The 20169-nt window shown below is 37.3% G+C and overlaps 1 protein-coding gene across 1 annotated transcript in view; it reads right to left on the reverse strand.

Annotated features, from left to right (window-relative positions):
- Positions 1–19158, reverse strand: part of LOC125233045 (axin) — a 127547-nt gene extending 108389 nt beyond the window's left edge. The window contains 1 exon segment of the mRNA XM_048138887.1: positions 18881–19158. The gene's annotated coding sequence lies outside the window, so the exon portion shown is untranslated.
- Between the last annotated feature and the right edge of the window lie 1011 nt (positions 19159–20169).

Raw genomic sequence — 20169 nt, forward strand, 5'->3', positions numbered from 1 at the left:
CGTTAAGAATACAAGTCATCTGATATATATTACATTCTCTTCATTTATGTAAACTTCATTAAATGGTTGATAGAACAAGAAAGTTAGTTACAGCAACTGCATTTATGGTACTCTCTAATAAATATACAATTGCGTTAACGTGTTATATTTTTATCGGTACCTATGAATTTGTCTGTGCACTGTATAGACAACTAACATTTCTTGTAAATGTAAAAAAAGGTTTGTTGTCTATACAAGGTGGTTCAGTAGGATTAAAGGCCGAGCCACGCCAGATACGTGTACGTAGAAGTGTGCGTGGCGTGCGCGCTGTAAAGTACGAATCTTCAAAAGAGATGATACACCGCTAGACACACACGGGAAACACGTCACACAAGCGGTGTAATCTCTAATGAGAATTCGTCATTTACACCGCGTACGCTACGCGAACGTCTACGTACACGTATCTGGCGTGGCTCAGCCTTTAATCCTACTGTACCACCTTGTATAGACAACAAACCTTTTCTTACATTTACAAGAAATGTTAGTTGTCTATACAGTGCACACACAAATTCATAGGTACCTACCGATAAAAATGCAGGTTGCTAGGACCAGTTCCAAGAGACAGAAGCCTAGAGTTGAAACTGGGATCCGGAAACCTGGGTCACCCAGCATATGGAATGGATGCTATGAGCGGTGAAAATTGGTGAATCTGAAAGTAAATAAAATAATTATATAATTTGTTAAAAAATATATTTCAACGATCCTTAGTGCAAGACTGTGTTCATATATTCGTAGAACCGTCCTTCATTTCGTCCAAAATTTATATTTTGCAGAATTTTTCCACTTTTGTTCCACAGTATGGCATGGGTCACAGGAAACTTGCAACCATTGTAAATCATCTGAAAAAGACATTAAAATTTCTATGAATAAATTTTACATTAAGTAATATTCTACGTCCACTTCAGATATATATAAAGACTGTCCACGATAAAAAGTGGTCATATATAACATGGTAAATCTTGAGAATAATGAGAATTTATAAGCAGCATGTTTGTCAAATAATTTGTAGATATTAAACTACATTATAAAAATACAAACAAATTATAAACTTTAGGTGGCCTATGAATTTTAGCAGTATGTATCTCATGATAACAATATTTTTTTGTACAGTGTCTTCTTGCAGTCTTTAAGTACAACAGTTTTAATGACAAAAATATTTTTTAATGTTTAATTATAATAGCCAAAATATACCCTATTACATACTGATTTTACGATAGTAATAATTTTTCTGATTGTAATCAGATTAAGAAAGTACTGAGATTTTCTAACTTTGCTGAATTCGAATTTTTGACACTTTTTGGCTCTCCATACAAAAACAACTGTCAGTGCTTGGAGTAGAAAGTCTTCCTGACTACCAAAAGTCGAAATGAGTTTCAAAAAGTATTTTTTTGTCTGCTAAGATGTTATTCTAATGTGTGTAAAACAGCTTATAAAAATATAAGTATTTATAAAATTGTGCCAGGTAGCGTGTGAAGTTTGTTAAAAAACACTGTACAAGAAATGAAATGCTTGATGGTATACATTCGGCGAAACCTCAGACACACTAAAGCATTATAAGGAATAGCTTTAATTATTATATAGTTTTATGTATACAGATTTATCAAAATATAATATTGCTTCAAAATGTGCATTCAGGAAGAAAGATTTATCATGTTATGTATGACCACTTTTTATCGTGGACAGTCCTTATTAGTTCAGTATTTAGATTTTGCCCACGTAATGTCGTATGAATTTGTATGCAATGTAAAATGAATACAACATTAAATGCCTTTTTACTCACCATTCTAATTATCTACTAAGTTCTACATGATGTACGGTATGTGACTCACCTGCTTTTGCCAACTCTGCCATCTCCCATTCTTGCAAGAGTTTTTGCACCTCTTCATCCATTTCCTAAAATGGAAACTACCAAACGAATGGATAATACGTAGTGAGTACGTTTAACGATAAATAATATAACCTATTGCGATCCGCATCCACGCGTGATCTCTCATGACACGTAAATGGCCGCCGACCACGCCGCAAAACATTGCGTTTCGTTACACAAGCAAAACATTTATTTATGCGGACAATATTTTTGTTATAACAATTATTTTTCGGTGTATATTACGAGAATATCATTGTTATTTTTTACAAGAGGCGCAAAGTAAAATCAACTATACTGCTATAGCATTCACTAAGATATACAATGGTACATGGCGTTTCGTTACAAAAACGAAACACATATTTATACTAACTAAATACTTTTTCAACAGAACTATTTGTTCACCAGTATACATTACGAGAATATTATTGTCATTATTTACAAGAGCTGCAAAGTAATACCAACTTATAAAACAGTCATATCAACTATACTGCGATGGCATTCGCTACGATACAAATAATAGAGTTGACAGCGATGCGTACATATTTATACAAACTTAATATTTTTAAATATAACTCTTCGTTGAGTTTACATTACAAGAATATTCTTTTTATTTCTTTACGAGAACTACAAAGTAATGGCAACGTATAAAAAAGTTACAGGAAGTATACTGTGATAGTAACCGCTAAGATTAAGATTGTAAAGATAATTTTTATTTTTTTGGCGTTACAAGAAGCTTCTTGTTAATAGAATTATCGTAACCTTTATTCTATTAGTTGTAAATAAAACTAGAGTTCTCGTATATGTAATTCAAACAGAACTGTTTAGTGCATATTAATGTTTGCTTAGTTCTATTGAATTCAAAATATAGTAAACGTAACAATACAGTTGTTTTTATTACGAGATTGTAGTATCAGTTACGATAAATCTATTTTACTAAACGTTCTGGTAGTATTGTTAAAATATTTTTTTTCCGTGTAGTAGCTACGTAGATACGACTACGAATTAATATGGACGATTCAGAAGCTCGTTTAAATTGGCTTGATATCATTTATGTGTTACGCGCCAAACTAAAAGATGACATTGATTTTATTTTGTCAATTTTAAAAGTTCTTTCAAAAATCGCTAGCTTTTATGATCGTGGCTTTATTTTCAAACTAAATGGGAACCTATTGAAAAACAAAAGTCTTACTTCTGGTAATAGCTACGTTACGCGTTGCAGTGGGTAGTAGTGTAGTGTGAGTATGTACAGTATTATCTGTCTTTGTAAGGATAATTCCCATTTTTTAATGTGTACCTGCAGTCCCTCTTTCTATTTTAAACAAACACGATAAACATTTACTTTCCTACCATTCCAAATCTAAATTTCCTCGACATCATCTTCAATCGCACATGGCATCATTATAAGCCAAGCACCGCGTCCAACTCCAAACTCCAATAGCACCGGCGGTATCAGCGTTCTAACGAGTCTCGTATCGTTAGTCGCGAGAGCGCCATAACGACTCCGCGAGGGCTCTCGCCGTAAGCGCGTCTTTGTCGCGACTTCACTCCTGATTGTCACCAGAATAACTAGACCCCTAAATACATAATACTTGCTAAACATCTCAAGGTCATCGGTATACTAGTTTGTAAGGTTGGGAATAGACGCGCACGCGCCGCTATCGCCATCTCTAATAAACCAGGTGTCACACATTGTTGGGTGTGCTTCAGTGAATGAAGTGCTTGTGTTTATTTGGCTTTTTGCTTTGATGTTGAACTTGCTTTGATTGAGGGTTTTACATTTTTCGCGGATGGGTAGTATTTATATTATGGTTACAGTAGAGTAACAAGGAAGGGTTGTCTGTGAAGAACCGGAGATACTGCAGAAATTCTTAAACTGCAAGAATTTTTAGAGTTTATTTACGAGGGATGGATTAAGGAGTTCTTGAAAATGTACAGGATGAAATAGTACATTCCTCAACCAATGAGCTTGAATTAATCAATTTTAAATGATCTAACAGTTAATCTGATGAATGAATGGTACCTATGTTATGTTTGTTTTCCTTCAAGTAATACATTTCTGATTGTAAAACCTATAAGTGATACAGCTCTAACAAGGATTGTCTATTTGTGTTGCCGTGCCGTAAACTCGACAATTGTTTGCTGTTTCTGTTTTCTTACTTGTGTATTTTGTAGTTATCACGAATAAATAATTGATTGATTGATTGACTGTGAGTGTGTTTAGTAAAACGTCCCATTTTTTTGTCAGTTTTCGGTGTAGGTCGGCGAGATTTACTTGTATCTTTATATGAATAAACTGACAAATCTGCTTTATAGAAATCGACGAAGTGGGACGTTTTCCCGTGCACACTCACAATTATTCGGAATTCCTTACTCTCTTTGTTTAATTATTGATGCAACCTGACCTTATCTGTCTATCTATCTAAATTTTAACGCCAAATTAAGAGGGGTGTTATAAGTTGGACGCCAATGTCTATACTCTGTATGTGGCATCGTAGCTCTTAAGATATTGGACAGATTTCAAGACGGTGTTATTTGCGTAAAGAGGATTACATTGATAAATAAAATACGATCAAGCAGTTTGAAGAATGGAATCTTTTCAAAAATATGTTAGACACGGTAAATATTAGGTAGGTGGGCAAGCGATCTCCAACGTTCGATACAACCATGTCTCGATTGAGACGGCATCCAGGAAACAAACCTCGATCTAATACGGTGTAATTGCCGTGCCCGCCGCAGACGTCCGAGAGCTATCGACCGATTCTTGTGCAATTAAGCACTGCACACGACGCAGCAATGTGTTTGTTGTTCAAGAATTTTTCAGTTTACAAACGTTTGCAATAGCTTTCATGTGGCTACGTTCAAACTGTCTTGTTTTTCGTGACACACGATTGTAACAATGTAACGAAGCTAGATAGAAACGCTGGGATTCTTTGAGCTATACACACCTTGATTTATACAAACGTATTTGATTTCCTATCGTCCTTTATAGCTGATTTCTATGAACAGTGCAGTGTCCCTGAATCAAACCAGTATAAGCGATCTGCAATCTCACGTAGTTGTTATGGATCTCTGGGTCGCTTACACTTGAGCTGTTTGCCGTGACTTGAGCCCAAATGCAGCCCGGGAACGAGCGCACGCTTTCCTCTCGAGTGGGATGCCATCTCGACTCAACATCAACTGTTGACAACCGAACTGCGTCCACGCCTCGAGTGACACTAGAGCGGGTCAAAGCCGAGTGTTTGCCCCTTTGTCTTACCGGGCAATTAGTCGGTCCGTTCATTTAATTCTATCGGTCGATTAGCAGAGGCAGGTGCCCATTAATTGTGCGCTATCAATTTGACTACGGCTCCTGGACGGACGATGTCGTTAGTCCAATCAACTAGAGACGACCGAGGAACGTTAGACAAGTATTTGGTTCGGTTTTAAATCAAATCATATGGTGCTTTCAATAGCCATCTCTCAATTTTTTATCTTTGAGCCAATATTCTATTCAAAATTAAAAAGGGCAGACAGTATAAGCACTAAAGTAAATGACGACCGGTCTGGCTCAGTCGGTAGTGACCCTGCCTGCTGAGCCGCGGTCCTGGGTTCGAATCCCGGTAAGGGCATTTATTTGTGTGATGAGCACAGATATTTGTTCCTGAGTCATGGGTGTTTTCTAAGTATATAAGTAATATGTATGTATCTATTTAAGTATACATATCGTCGCTTAGCACACATAGTACAAGCTTTGCTTAGTTTGGGGCTAAGTTGATCTGTGTAAGGTGTCCCCAATATTTATTTATTTATTTAAGTAATCTATAAACGGTTTATATAAAAAAATATTATGGTACCTCAAAGATACCTGTACCTATTCCTACTTTTGTTTAATGCAATGCTGTTTAATTCAAGAGATGGATCCCATGCCACTCATAAGTAAGAGCTATCCAAACATTCAAGTAATCCAAATAAAAAGTAGATTAAACAAACTTTCAGCCCGCATTTGTGTAATGATCGGATCGTAGTTGCCAACTCGCACGCAACACAAACAGCCAACGGAAAGACTCGGAAAATTTGCCCGCGCAGATACCCGCATCTAGTAGTTGAAGACTTTCACATTAAAAGGATTGAGTCTTTCGATTTAGATCGAAAGTTGAGGGAAGCAAGTTAGGAAACTTAAAGCCAATCATAAGATTGGCTAGAATGGCCAAAATTGATTTGAATTGAATTTAATGTACAGTTTTATACATTATAAGTTTAGTACCTACACTCATGCGAGCATACGATAAGTAATAGGTACTAGGTACAGATGTCATCATCCTCCTTGCGTTGTCCCGGCATTTGCCACGGCTCATGGGAGCCATCATCATCATCATCATTTCAGCCATTAATCGCCCACTGCTGAGCATAGGCCTTCCTTCGTGTACGCCACTCATGGCCAGGGGTCCGCTTTGACAATTAATCTCAAGATTTGACGTAGGCACTAGTTTTTACGAAAGCGACTGCCATCTGACCTTCCAACCCGAAGGGTAAACTAGACCTTATTGGAATTAGTCCGGTTTCCTCACGATGTTTTTCCTTCACCGAAAAGCGACTGGCAATTTGGCAAATATCAAATGACATTTCGCACATAAATTCCGAAAAACTCATTGGTGCGAGCCGGGGTTCGCGACCTCCGGAACGAAAGTCGCACGTACTTACCGCTAGGCTACCAGCGCTTATGTACAGATGTTATTAGTACAAAAATATATATCGTCAACATCAAATATAGCGGATCAGTCTACGCGTCAGTATCTATGCTACCTATCTAACTTTAACAAAAAGATATATGTATCATAAAGAGATCAATTAGATTGAGACACATCCGTAAACAATGCGCTTTTTTGGTAAGTCTATGAAAGTCGTAAAAAAAATCAGTTAGTCGATTTTACGTTTACTTTTGTTTCGCCCCCGGTGTTTACTTGAAGGGTGTGGCGACTCTCGCGTCAACATTTACACTTCTGTTTAACTCAATTATAATAATTACGACCACATTACCACAGATCATTTATTGATAGAGCTCTTTGAGACGTATACTTAGAATATTGGTTGGTGTTTTAAATAATTATCTTCTTTGAGTACGGTCACATCTCGGACACTGGCGATCAAATTTAATGAAAGAGGCGCGTTCCTAGCATACATTCTAAGCTCGTGTAGGTGAACGCGTACCATGCTTGTATTAGTGAGATATGACAGGTTGACTGTTCGCGTTTTTGACAAGCGGTAACTGTGGGGTAACCGAGAGGGCGTGGGCGGCTTCTGCGGGGAGCGGAAGTGGCCATACTGTACGATAGTACTTTTTATTATACTGTGGTACGGTCGACTATTTCGTTTGATACTAAAGGAAGAGATCCAACCCCCGCAATTTACCCAGACATATACAATTTAAACACATCAAGTGCATAATTACGTACAGACAAACCGGACAATCTCCGAACGATCAAAAAAAGGTTAATGCCTCGGCTCAGACCTTTCGCAAAGTCTCCATCTCGTTCACTAGTACGCATAAAGGCAGTAAGTCCCACTTACACGACAAAGCCTAAATCGTCCCCTTTAGTCTGGCTGCGACTCTTAGTTCCAAACAGTCCTTATTGCCGCTTATGATCGCCATGATCGGCCTCATTAAAAATCTAATTAGGTTAGGTATTCTGTTTATAAAATATATTTATTTAACCGTGAATAAAAGCGAATAAAAATCGCTTTGAAATTTAAGCGAAATTTAATTTTGCCGGTGTCTTCAGAGAAACACAGCGAGCACCGCAAGAACTCTTAAATAAAAGTCATTGATGTGTTTCTGTTCATCAGAGATTTATTAAAAGACGTTTTACGTGTCTCGCGGAGGTAAAGGTCAAGTGCCGCGCCGCACCGCGACACATCAAAAGGGCAATAAAAGACCGAACTAATTATACCTCTGCAAATTACTTTGCAAGTTCGGCTTAAGCACGAGTTCGGGACTTCGTGGTATTGGGGTGATAGATATAATATAATATAATAAACATACAATAATAATCCTTGACAAGAACATTGATGCATAATGGATATTGTCGACATTGTTTCCTTTGAAATTCGGTCACCTTAAATTTTTTCTCTAAAATTAGACCTCACGAAAAATATTACTAACATTTCCTTCCTTTTGAAAAAAATTGTTAATCAATAGAATCAGGCGTTAATTAATTCAAAGTCAAGTCAGGGTATAATTAATTAGTAATTAATTAGTAGTAATTAACATGTAAAAAAAAATATTATAACAGGTTAGCACTGATTGACTTGCACGTTATCTATTCGCGGATTAGCAAAGGAAAGTTCTAGTTTACGAAAAAAATTGTTAGGAAAACCATTTTAGTACATTACGGTACAAGTGCGTAAAAAAGGAAGTTCGAAACGAGTGGCGATAAATTAAAACACGACCGAAGGGAGTGTTTTAAATCGACACGAGTTACGAATTTCCTTTTCGCACGTGTATCGAACGACGTTTTTCAGTACAGATGGCACGAAGATGGCAGTCTTGTATTACAAGTGTGTTTCCATGGAAACCCATACGATTTGACAGTTTCGAGAAACCTGGCATATAATGAACCACTTCTCGCACTAGTGCGTAAAAAAACACCATCTGTACTGAAATAGTACATTTCGATACAAGTGCGAAAAAAAGGAAGTTCGAAACGAGTGGCGATAAATTAAAACACGACCGAAGGGAGTGTTTTAAATCGACACGAGTTACGAATTTCCTTTTCGCACGTGTATCGAACGACGTTTTTCAGTACAGATGGACCTAGTTTCGACCTGACATATAATGAACCACTTCTCGCACTAGTGCGTAAAAAAAACACCATCTGTACTGAAAAATCATCTTAATTCCTGCTTACAGTTGTACTATGTGTATGTCGAGATTTCTGACCGTGTGGTGACGGGTTAAGAATTTCACCACCCCTTTTCCTCCCGTAAAATTTGACTGTGAGATAGGGGTTTAATTGTGGTGTAGGGGACGTGCTTGCGACCTGTCACTATCACGACACTAAATAATGGCACTGAAACTTGAACAGTTTCTTCCGTCAACCGAATCAAGAATATTTCATTTTTGACCACAAAGTCTCTTAAACAAATAAATCCCCAACCTCTGTATCCCGTATGTACGCATATTTTCGCGACAACCCGTTGAGCACACACGGCGGTGGAGCTCGCTTTGTCGATCGTGTTAGTTCACTGCCCGCACTAGTCTTTTGCCCTTTGACTAAAGCAGCGGTAGGCGGCGGTGCCTAATATAAAGCTGAGGTACGTATCTCGGACAATGCCACGTTTCGAGATCATCCTGGCCAAAATTTGCAGAAAAATAATATCTTGAATTACAGGATTTACAGGTTATTTAAGCTATATTTTTTGTTTCAGTCCAAAAAGATGCTTATTGTAGATCGTGTTCGTTGATTACCCGCACTGGAGCGTCTGGAGCCCATTTCTCGAAGCTACAACTTATAATTTACAAGTGGTAGTCAGTGTCTAATATGACAAGTTGGAAAGAGACTTCCTCTTGTAACTTGTAGCTTCGAGAAATGAGCCACAGGTCTTTTGCCTTTTGACGAAAGCACCGGTAGCGCCTATAAAGCTTACGTGTCTCGGACAATACCATGTTTCTAGATCATCCTGACCGGAAATTTGCAGAAAAATAATCTCTTGAATTACAGGTTATTTAATCTATATTTTTTCATTTTTCGCTTTAGGACAAATTGGCCAGCTATTGCTTTTATAAATTACTCAACGAAGGCTACAAAAATATTTGACACGATCTTATTTGTAGATTTATACAAAGCTTACTGTCCCATACGCGGCCTTTGAAGAGTGCATATGGATATTAAGAATTACACCGTGCATATGGTTAGTTAAATATTGTGTCAATGAAAAGATCAAACTAACCAACAAACATTTCACAGTTATCAAAACCAAACAGATTGAAACACAAAACTACGTTTTTAAAATTAGAATTTAATTCCTAACGCCGCTTACGGCGTTTTTCCCCGCGGCGGCAGTATTAGCGCACTGTCGCGTCTTCAGAGGGCGGGCGGCGAGATCAAAGGATAGGTACACAGCAACCGCTCCCATTGATGTCGCGCACAAAGGGAATTGATTGTTGCAAAACTCTTTTTTTTTTAAAGGATCCATGACACATTTTGCTTTGTTTCTATTCTATCGTGGACGCGTGTAACGCTTGTATGTCTTAATAAGGTATGTAAATCACTTGTAGGGCTTGTGAGGGTTACGTATCTGTGATCTGTGATGGATCAGATGGTGTAAAATGCGTTTTGAGCAGAGGCTGTTTGTTTTCCAGTTTGTATTTATAACAGAACGAATTTTAAGCTTTCCCATCCAAATAATATTATCGGTGGGTTTACTTACAATTTTACATAGATTTAAACATTTTTTTTTTTAATACCACGTCGGTGGCAAACAGGTATACGGCCCGCCTGATGGAAAGCGGTCACCGCAACCTATGGACGCCCGCAACTCAAGGGGTGTCACGTGCGCGTTGCCGACCCATTAGAAACTTGTACACTCCTTTTTTGAAGGACCCCATACTGTAGTTCATCGGGAATACCTCGACAGGGAGCTCATTCCACAGCCGAAGCGTTCGTGGGAGGAAATTCCTCTGAAACCGTACGGTGCGCGACCATTTAGGTTGTAAGGTGTGTGGATGAGCGCCCTGTCGATGGCGAGCGGTGCGATGATGAAAAGTGGCCGTTGGCATCATGTCAAACAGTTCTTCAGAACACAACCCATCCAAGGGATCCATCACACATTTTGCTTTGTATGTCTTAATAAGGTATGTAAAAAACTTGTAGGGCTTGTGAGGGTTACTTATTATGTTATCTTTGATGGATCAGATGGTGTATGTGTTTTGAGCAGAGACTGTTTGCTATTCAGTGTGTATTATACAAGTTTCCGCGTTCCCACTCATAAAATATAGAGGGTGAGTTTGACTTAGAATTCTTACATCATATAAATTTTAACATCGATGTTGCGCACAAAGGGAACTAATTATTGTTAAACTCTTTTTTTAAAGGATACATGACACATTTTCATTTAAATTTTCAAGATTCTTACACTTTGCGTTGTTTCTACTGTGGAATATGTGTAATATAAATCACTTGTGACTCTTGAGGTTTGTGATGGTTACTTTATTATTCTGATGAACTTACTACTAATGAGTTCATACCGATTATATTGAAGATTATTTATTATTTATTGAAGGTTATTTTGTATAATTACCCCATGTTATAAAAGTATATTAAAGAATATATATGTCATAAACTTTTATGGGCCACTAGCCCAGCGGTTCTCAAACTTATTTTCCCATGGAACCCTTTTAGAAACTAAAACATCTGACGGAACCCTTAATTTTTTTTTTTATTGCAACCTTTATTTTAATAAGCAATCATGATAGTAAAATCTAATCACTAGATTCTAATGTGAGGTATTACCACAGAATATATAATAGTACAAGTACAGAAGGCTCACTCCTTTGATGTTCACAAAACGCCGCCATTCTAAATTCTTACCTACATTAACAAACGGACCGCACGCGTGCAAACGACATTGAATTCTATTGCGCCGCGCGAAGGTCGTCGCCACTGAATGGGCCGCGAACTCGCGGCCGCCGGCATGTACTTGTAGCGCGGCGAAAGGGTCGCGGAGTGAGCCGCCCCTGGTATTACATACAGTCAGCTGCAGAGAAAAGTAGACCCCCTTGCATACAAATTTGTATGGCAGGGGGTCTCCTTTTCTCTGCAGCTGACTGTACATGAAGCAGTTTTTTATTTTTTAACAATTGGTGAATATTTGGTTTTATGGAAGAGAGTTGAAGTTGCATATCAGGTACCCAAAATTCACACGGAGCCCCCAGAGAGGCTTTGCGGAGCCCTAGGGGTCCGCGGAGCACACTTTGAGAATGGCTGCACTAGCCTGATAAAGTAAAATTTACTTATTGTGTTTTGTGTCTGATTTTTGTTGTGCAGCATCTTACCAAGTATATTTAATGATTAAACGAACTTACCTGAAGTGAAGTTCTATCATAATTATCCGAGTTGCTTCGTCGAATAGATTATAAATAAACACAATGTAGTTTCACGCAATGCTGGCCTGTAACACTGAATTTGAGAGAATAGAAAAAAGAAATATTCAAAAGCGTATTGACATATGACATTTCCATCATTTAGTTCAGAGATATAATATAACCATATTTAATATAAGTGCATACCTGTATGCATAATTAAATATGCAGTCCACCCTTACCTATGTTAGGTGTGTTTGTGTATTGACGATATTTCACGATGGGGTTGAGAATGAACGGGAGGGCGGGATTCTAATCTATTCGACGAAGCAACTCGGATAATTATGATAGAACTTCACTTCAGGTAAGTTCGTTTAATCATTAATTATCCTCTTTGCTTCGTCTTCTAGATTATAAATAAACACAATGTAGATATTGAGAGAAATCGTGAAATATCGAACAAAAAAGGAAGGAAACAAGTCAGTAAACAACAATTAATTTACTTCGAGCACAATTTTTTGGTTTACATTAGGATAGTTACATAAGTATAAAGCCATTAGACATATTTATTAGTTTTGGCAAAGGTTGAGTTATTTGTCCCATTAGTATATCTGTTACAGAATTTACCAAATATAGTTGAAGAGCCGCTCCATCCCGCGGTCTTTCTTATTAAGTCCAGGTTAAATTTTAAGCTACACGCCTTAGAGGTTGCTGCAGGTCACATACTATGCGCGGTAAACAAGGTAATATCTATACCGCATTCTCCCAAAATTTGTCGAATACAACGACTTATCGTTTACGAGGTTACGGACTTATGGGGTTTTTAAAGATTTATTAAAAGAGAATCGTGGTTGGCACGTAACAATTTGGTTTTAACTATGTGAACAGACAGTATTAACCGGACAGATTTCAGGTACTTCCCGAAAAAACCGGCAAAGTTAACATAGGTTGGGCTGTGCCCGGTCTGGAGGTTTTAATGAGGTCTGGAATATTAATAGTGATTTCATTAGTATGAAATGTAACATTATTTAGAAGAAGTTTAGCCAAAGTTTGGTCTCTGTGAGCGTAAGCAAAGTGACGAGTTTCTAGTTCTTGATCTAATTGAAGATTTTGATTGGGGAACCAGGATGCTAGATTATCTAGTACTAATGAAGTGTTCCATGTTTGATTATATTTCGGTAAGGGCGGGCGTATTTTATAAACGCCTTTAAAGCAGCGTTTAATTCGATCATCGCTGCCGATATGTGCGCCTAAAATCAGGGACAGAGCGGACCTACAGCTGTTTAAAGTATCCTATTGAGCGTTAGCTTCATATAACTGAGTAAGAAAAAATTAATATAGGTATTTAACAGTGGAAAATGTCTGCCTTGGGTGAGGCCTGAACTCACGGCCTCTGGATCGATACTCCAGCGCTCTGCCAACTGAGCAACCAAGACTTCAACCAAGCCAGCGAAATTTTCCACTACTAAGGTCAATGGGACCCGTAGCATACGCCCCCCCCCCCCCCCCCTAAGTTATTGATAGTGCAGAAACTGTACTATTTCTTTAAGCAAGAGTCGTATTGTTTTTAGAAGATTATCAGATAGGGAGGCAACCATTATATTGATGGATGACGGGGGGGTCCCGTCTTAGTAGCGACTCCCGGACAAGATTCCGGTAACTACGGTAACTCGGTAGTGTACGCTGCGATCGTTGGAAATTAGATATGATCAAGTCGCTGTTAGGTCCAAAATATAAAAGGATTACCATTATACCTGTAGCCTCGTCTCTTATGATTTCTTGTCGTTTTTAGAATCGTCGTAAAAGTGGGGAACACGTAAAAGAAGAATTTACTCTATTGGAATGGTGAATGCATTTATGTTAAATGCTTGTGGATCCCTGTACCAAGACACGTATGCAAGACATTTTTTGTTTAAATAACTGGCAAGGAGGTCTATTTCCGGTATATTAAATGTCTTGATAATCGTATTGAAACTGAAATTGTTTAGTTCCCATTCGAAATCTGAGTGAGAGCGACACGATTCCACGTCTGCTAAAGTGTTCTCCGAGAATTTGAAATATTCCGTGTCTCACACCATTGCCACAGATTCTTTGTTACTTGGTTGAGGTGAGGAAACTGCATACCACCCATTCGATTAATATAAGAAATTGCTGTCATGTTAACAGTACGAAGTAAGATTTGGCGGTTTGACATACCTTTAGCAAAGGTTTGTAAGCCATAAAAGGCTGCCAATATTTCTAGAAAGTTAATATGGTTGTGGTTTTCTTCTATGGACCAAGGACCACCTGCAGTTTCCTCTCCACATGCAGCTCCCCATCCCGAAGTAGAGGCGTTACTAAAAATTTCCAAGCAGTAGGCGTCATATTTAATTTTGTTTTTAGGTTTGGTTATGGCGCGACGCGACACCACCAATCAAAGTCTGCTTTTAGTGACTGAGGAATATTCATATATCTTTCAAAGTCATCGGGATCGTTCATTGAGCTGAGATATTTTTGTCCTTCGAATTCTTTAACATAAAGAGAGACTGTACTCTACCGCAGGACACGTAAAGCAAGCCGATTAAACGAGCAAAATCAATATAAAGATTTAATTATTTCTTTATTTTATGATTTTGTCATCAGGCAAAGTGACTTGGAAATGTTTAGTGTCTATTATATAATCTAAAACAGTTACACTTAGTACTGGGTATCATGTTACTCTTCTCCTCGTTTATAATGAATCTTAAAGATGTTAAAAGTTGTTTTGTAGCTAAAATATTTTCCAAACAAGTATTATATGTTCGTCCTATTAAGAGAAAATCATCTAAATACACAGAGGATATGTAACCACAAGTTCTAAGCAATTTCGTGACTGGTTCCATTATTTTGGTGAATACAAATGGAGCAGTACTAAGGCGAAATGGTAATACATTAAATTTATACAATTTTGTATTAAATTTAAATCGGAGATATTTTCGTGAATTTCATTTACATTAAAAATAAGCGTCTTTAAGGTCTAGAGTACTCATGAAACATCTCTCAGAAAACAGTTTTAAGGCAGTCCTTAAATCCTCCAGTTTAAAATGTTCTGTGCCAATGAATTTGTTAAAGTTTTCAAGATTAAGGATAAATCTATGTTTACCATTTGGTTTTGGGATTAAAAATATAGGTGATAAATATTGTCCACTAAGTACATGGTTTACATTCAAAAATAGAAGCTTTTCATTAATAGGAAAGGTTCTTTCTTTGGGAGGGTGAACTTGCACCACCGGGCGTAGTGTAATTATCTAGTATCCGGCTATCCATGATAACGTCACTGGATCTCGTGTCGGCAGTGACCATTGATAATAGAAATGGGACAGTCTCCCTGTGTGACTCACCGGTGTTCCAGCTAGCGGCGAAGCGAGTACCTGTGGCGGGACGGTCGACGCGATGGGCGCGAGCTGCTCGCGTGCTGACTCCTGGAAGGGGCAGGCTCCCTGCTCTTCTTGATCTCCTGATGCCTGTGACTTGGAGGAGAAGCCTTCCAGATTAAATTATGTTTAGGGTCAAAGTTTTTGTTATATGACATGGGTAATTTCAGGTCGGCTCCCGACTTAGATATGGATTTTGCAGTCTTACATGTTTCGGAATGTTCCGAGCCAAATAGAAATTTATCTATGTTCGTCTTTGTATTTGTACTTTCATATCTTTTTTAGTTTGTAGAGGATAACGTTTCGTCGTGTGATTGAGTCTAGGCTTTGGTTATCACAAAGTAAACGGCAGGCATCCATTAGAAGTTTTATATCTGGTCTTGTCTACTTTAAAGTACTGAGAGCCTCGCCAACGAATGATATTGCTCGTCCAATTTGTTTTTGTTTTAATTGTATACTTTTGTCTCGCTTAACTGTTGCATCCGAGACCGCAGCTATTATTTGCTGATTAAGTTCTGGAGCGTCAATCAAAATGCAGTTTATAGGAGGTAAGTGTCTGTCACATAGTTCCTTGCGAGCTTCCGTGGTCAAGCCATTAGTCGCAATGCACTGTAGACGCTTTGTCCAATCGGTTTGAATTTCTTTTCCATATTGCTGGATTAGTGTCGGATCCTCACCCAGTAGTTAAGAGTGTTGTCTAGAGTCTCATCTCCTTGTAGCAAAGTTACTTCCGGTGTATCGCGTACAGGAACATCTGGTGCAGAAGCGGTGGCCGTTGTTTTTTTTGTTGCTCAATTGCTTGTGTAGGTGCTTCGGATGTCTGCAGTGGTATGCCTGGAGTTGCCGGTGGGGACAGTTCCGATGATGGACGGGTCGGCGGATTAGTGGGGCTCATTGATTGTTCTGGCAAATGAAAGGTCGTTCTTATGGTTTCAAGCTGATTAGTATCCTCAATTCCTCATCCCTTATCGAGTAAACATCGCCGCGCAACTCGCCTGTAAGTATTATATCGATAGATCATGACATAGATGACTTTTATGCACCTGATGAGAGGGTTTCATAACGGCAACAGGCTTTGACGGCAAAGTGACAACCCCACAGGTTGCCCGCAGTGCTCGTATGGGTTCACGTCAGAACGTAAAGTGACTGCCCCAGAAGCAGCCCGCATTACGAACCATACACGTGAGAAACTGTCAAACTGCAGATATTTGTCATGTCATTAAGTTTCGTCCAGGCATAGTATTGAATTCACGTTAGTAGGCAAAGTGACAGCCCCAAAAGCTGCCCGCAGTGCCGACAATGCACGTGAGCCATGTCAAGTTGTATATTTTTGTAATTTCAATTACATCCAGGCATATTTAACCACGCTAGTAAGCAAAGTGACAGCCCCATAAGCTGCCCGCAGTGCTGACCGTGTACGTGAGAATTATCAAGTGTATACTTTTGCACTTATTCCAATTTCATCCAAGCATAAGATTTCATATATTTTATTATTAATACATTGTAGCTGATGTATTTGTTGCTGAAATAGATGTTTATTGCTGAAATTTTGTATTTATTTTGAAATAAAGAACTAATAAAAACAAAAACTTATTATTTTATCATTTTTACTTTAGCTTCTATGGATCAGATCAGAGAATTTACTAGTTTTAGGCCAAGCTGGCTATTTGCGTCTGGGTTTATATTTATAAACAAACATTTCCAGTTGCAGTCCACATTTAGTTGTAGAGAAGTCTTTTGAGATTTTAAAATCAATAAGGCACACCAGACACAAAAGGAAAGTTGTTAATGTTACGCCTGTACAGGGCAATAGGCTCAATATCAGTGGTAGGCAAACTTTTTCCATTGGGGGACAAAATTTGAAGGAATTTTAGAGAAACAGATTTATATCAAAAATGCATTCTGAATTTCTGACTCCGACTACAGTGCTGGACATATCACACACTATTTTGCAGGACTGTTGTAGGGCCAAATCAACTCATTAATTTCATGTACGTGAGGCTTGAAATAAGTATTTTTTTCAGTCTTCTCTAGATATAGGCTGAATACGAATATTCGGGCCGAACATTCGGTTCAGCTGTTACCGAACCGAACATTCGCCATATTTTAAATTCTGGCTTAAAGTTAAAAACTTTTCAATGATTGGTAAGGGGTACATTTATCTTACTTTTATATATTTATATTTATTTATATTTATATGATTTGTCTTACTAAAGGCTCTTAATGTTCCTATAATTTAGTGCATAAGAAAATTTTGGATTTTGTTTCTTAAACTATGTTATTTTTACTTTTTTACAATATTATTGTATTTGTATTTCAACGCATTTTTAACTCCCTTTGGTAGTTCCTTAGAATGCTGAAATAGGATGAATTATGAAACAACTTACACTATATTTACTTTGTTTATTTGGTAAATATTCGGCAATGTAACATGCCAAATACCGATTATTCGGCCCATCTCTAGACTCTTCTCCATTAAAGGATCTTCATTTTATTTCTATCACGCTGGATTCATGTTATGGTTGTAGATTTTAATATATGTTTACATTAGGGTTACCTTATTATTATTTGAAGCTTCAGAAGGTGTATGATTATCAAGCCGATGCCATTTCTTCTTTTCAATTTGTTTCTAAAATGATTTTCGCAATTTTGACTTACTCATATAGTCAATTCAATATATCTCATCATATATAAATAGGGTGTTACCAAATTAGTCACGGATATTTTAAGGAACGTTAATTAACATAAATACAATTAGCTTTCACTAGCAATTAAAACAAAATTTTCATATGATTTTTTTTATTTTCATTTCCTTTAAATAAAATTTTTTTAATTTATTTTCTAAATAAAAATAACCATCCCCTATAATGCAATTGCCTGTCAGGATGTTTAACACTGTCTCTCTTGTCACGTTAACAGTGTCAACATAGATCTCATTTACAATTGCAAGCATCTCCTCATAACTTTTATAGAACTATTAGCATAAACATAGTACAGAAATAGTTTGGATTTATCCTAGTTTTGACATATACTATGTAATTATGTATGATGTACTTCTAATCTCCAGGGCTGTAAGAAATGACTGACTTTTATTTAACCCATAATTTCAATGAAGATGATTTTCAAAATATATTTGGATTTAATGAATTTATTGAATACTTCCAACCTTTCAGTTTGAATACTTCTGCTATTTGTTAACTTTCCATTTGTGATTATATTTACAGAAAATAAGTTTTAAAACAACAAACTTTTACAAAAGTTTTGGAGAAATATACAAAAACATGTAACTGCAGCCAGCGAGCGCTGCCGAGTCGTCCGCATCGTGTGTACTCAGGGAATACACATCTATACACAAGACAAAACATCCTAACCTATACAAAGTATTATTTATAACTATTACCTGCGTTCTTCCAAAATTAGCTTACATTGAACTAATTACGAGGACCGGGAACGCAAATACATGTGTTAGTATCAATAGTGTTAATTATAGAAGTCACAATCTCGGAATAAGCTTCGGTTTCTTACCTCGTTGACACCTGAATTCCCAAAAGTGAGTGATCCCAGAGTTCGTTACAACTTCAAACACTAAACTTTCAACTTTCTAGGAAAATATTAACACTTGATTGAAGATAAACACTTATAGTAACTTTGTAAATAGTAATTTAACTTATCAAAGGCTAGAAAACAACATTATTCACTTAGAAAACAAAAAATATTCACACCGTTGACGTCGCTGCTGAGAGGTGTTGATGCACTATACCGACCTCTAGTGTTGTTTTTACGTAACTGCCTGCTTTTACGTTCCATTTCACGCTGCAAATGTCAAATATTTTTCAAATTTTGAAATGTAATGAAAAAATCAACCAAATAGTTTACCTCTGGTTTAGGTACCTGACGATGGAGACCACATCATGGAGGCCAATGAAGACAGAAGGTAGGAACTAAAAACTGGTATAACAACGCAAATATATTGTTGAGGACAGAAATTGCGTTAGCCTTCACTTTTTAACCCCCGACCCAAAAACCACTGGATGTTATAATTTTGACGTGTCTGTCTGTCTGTGGCCTGTGGCATCGTAGCTCCCGAACATGAACCGATTACGATTTAGATTTTTTTTGTTTGAAAGCTGAACTAGTCGGGAGTGTTCTTAGCCATGTTTCATGAAAATCGGTCCACCATGTTGGGGGTTTTTCAAAATTTCAATTGGGGTATAGCATTTGCTCTATCAACTCTGTAGTATATTCGCTATATCCCAGATAGTACATACAGTCTGGGAAAAAGAGTACAAAGTGGCAGATCCGCAAGATCAGTGAAAGAAGATTGGTTTTTTAAATTTTGCAGTGCATCAATTAAACGCATATGAATTACAAAGGAGTTTTAATAAAACAAGTAAATTGTCGACAAACATATTTCTTTATTTTAATTCAAACACATCCACACACATACAAAAAGAAAAAAAAAGAAACAAAAGTAACCATATAATGAAGGGAGTCCGACCAAGATAAGTTGCCAGTGACACTACAATAATCGCTGCCAACTTAGCTTAGTCAGACTAAGGATTTTTAATGCCCAATACTAATGTTCAACTGAAATATTGCATACAAAAGTCAAGTTCAAGTTTCGTTTTTATTTGAGCAGGTACAATAATAACTAAGCGTAACACACTCTAAATCTACGAAAATGACTAAATCAATGACTGTCTTTCTTAGTTCTAACAATAAATAAAGAGAAGAAGTGAGGTATTTTCTTATATAAAGGAACTTACTTCTGTAAGCTAGAGGATCACAATTTGCGATGTATTTACGTCGTTAAC

The sequence above is a fragment of the Leguminivora glycinivorella genome, chromosome 14 (genome assembly GCF_023078275.1).
Source record: "Leguminivora glycinivorella isolate SPB_JAAS2020 chromosome 14, LegGlyc_1.1, whole genome shotgun sequence".
NCBI lineage: Eukaryota > Metazoa > Arthropoda > Insecta > Lepidoptera > Tortricidae > Leguminivora > Leguminivora glycinivorella.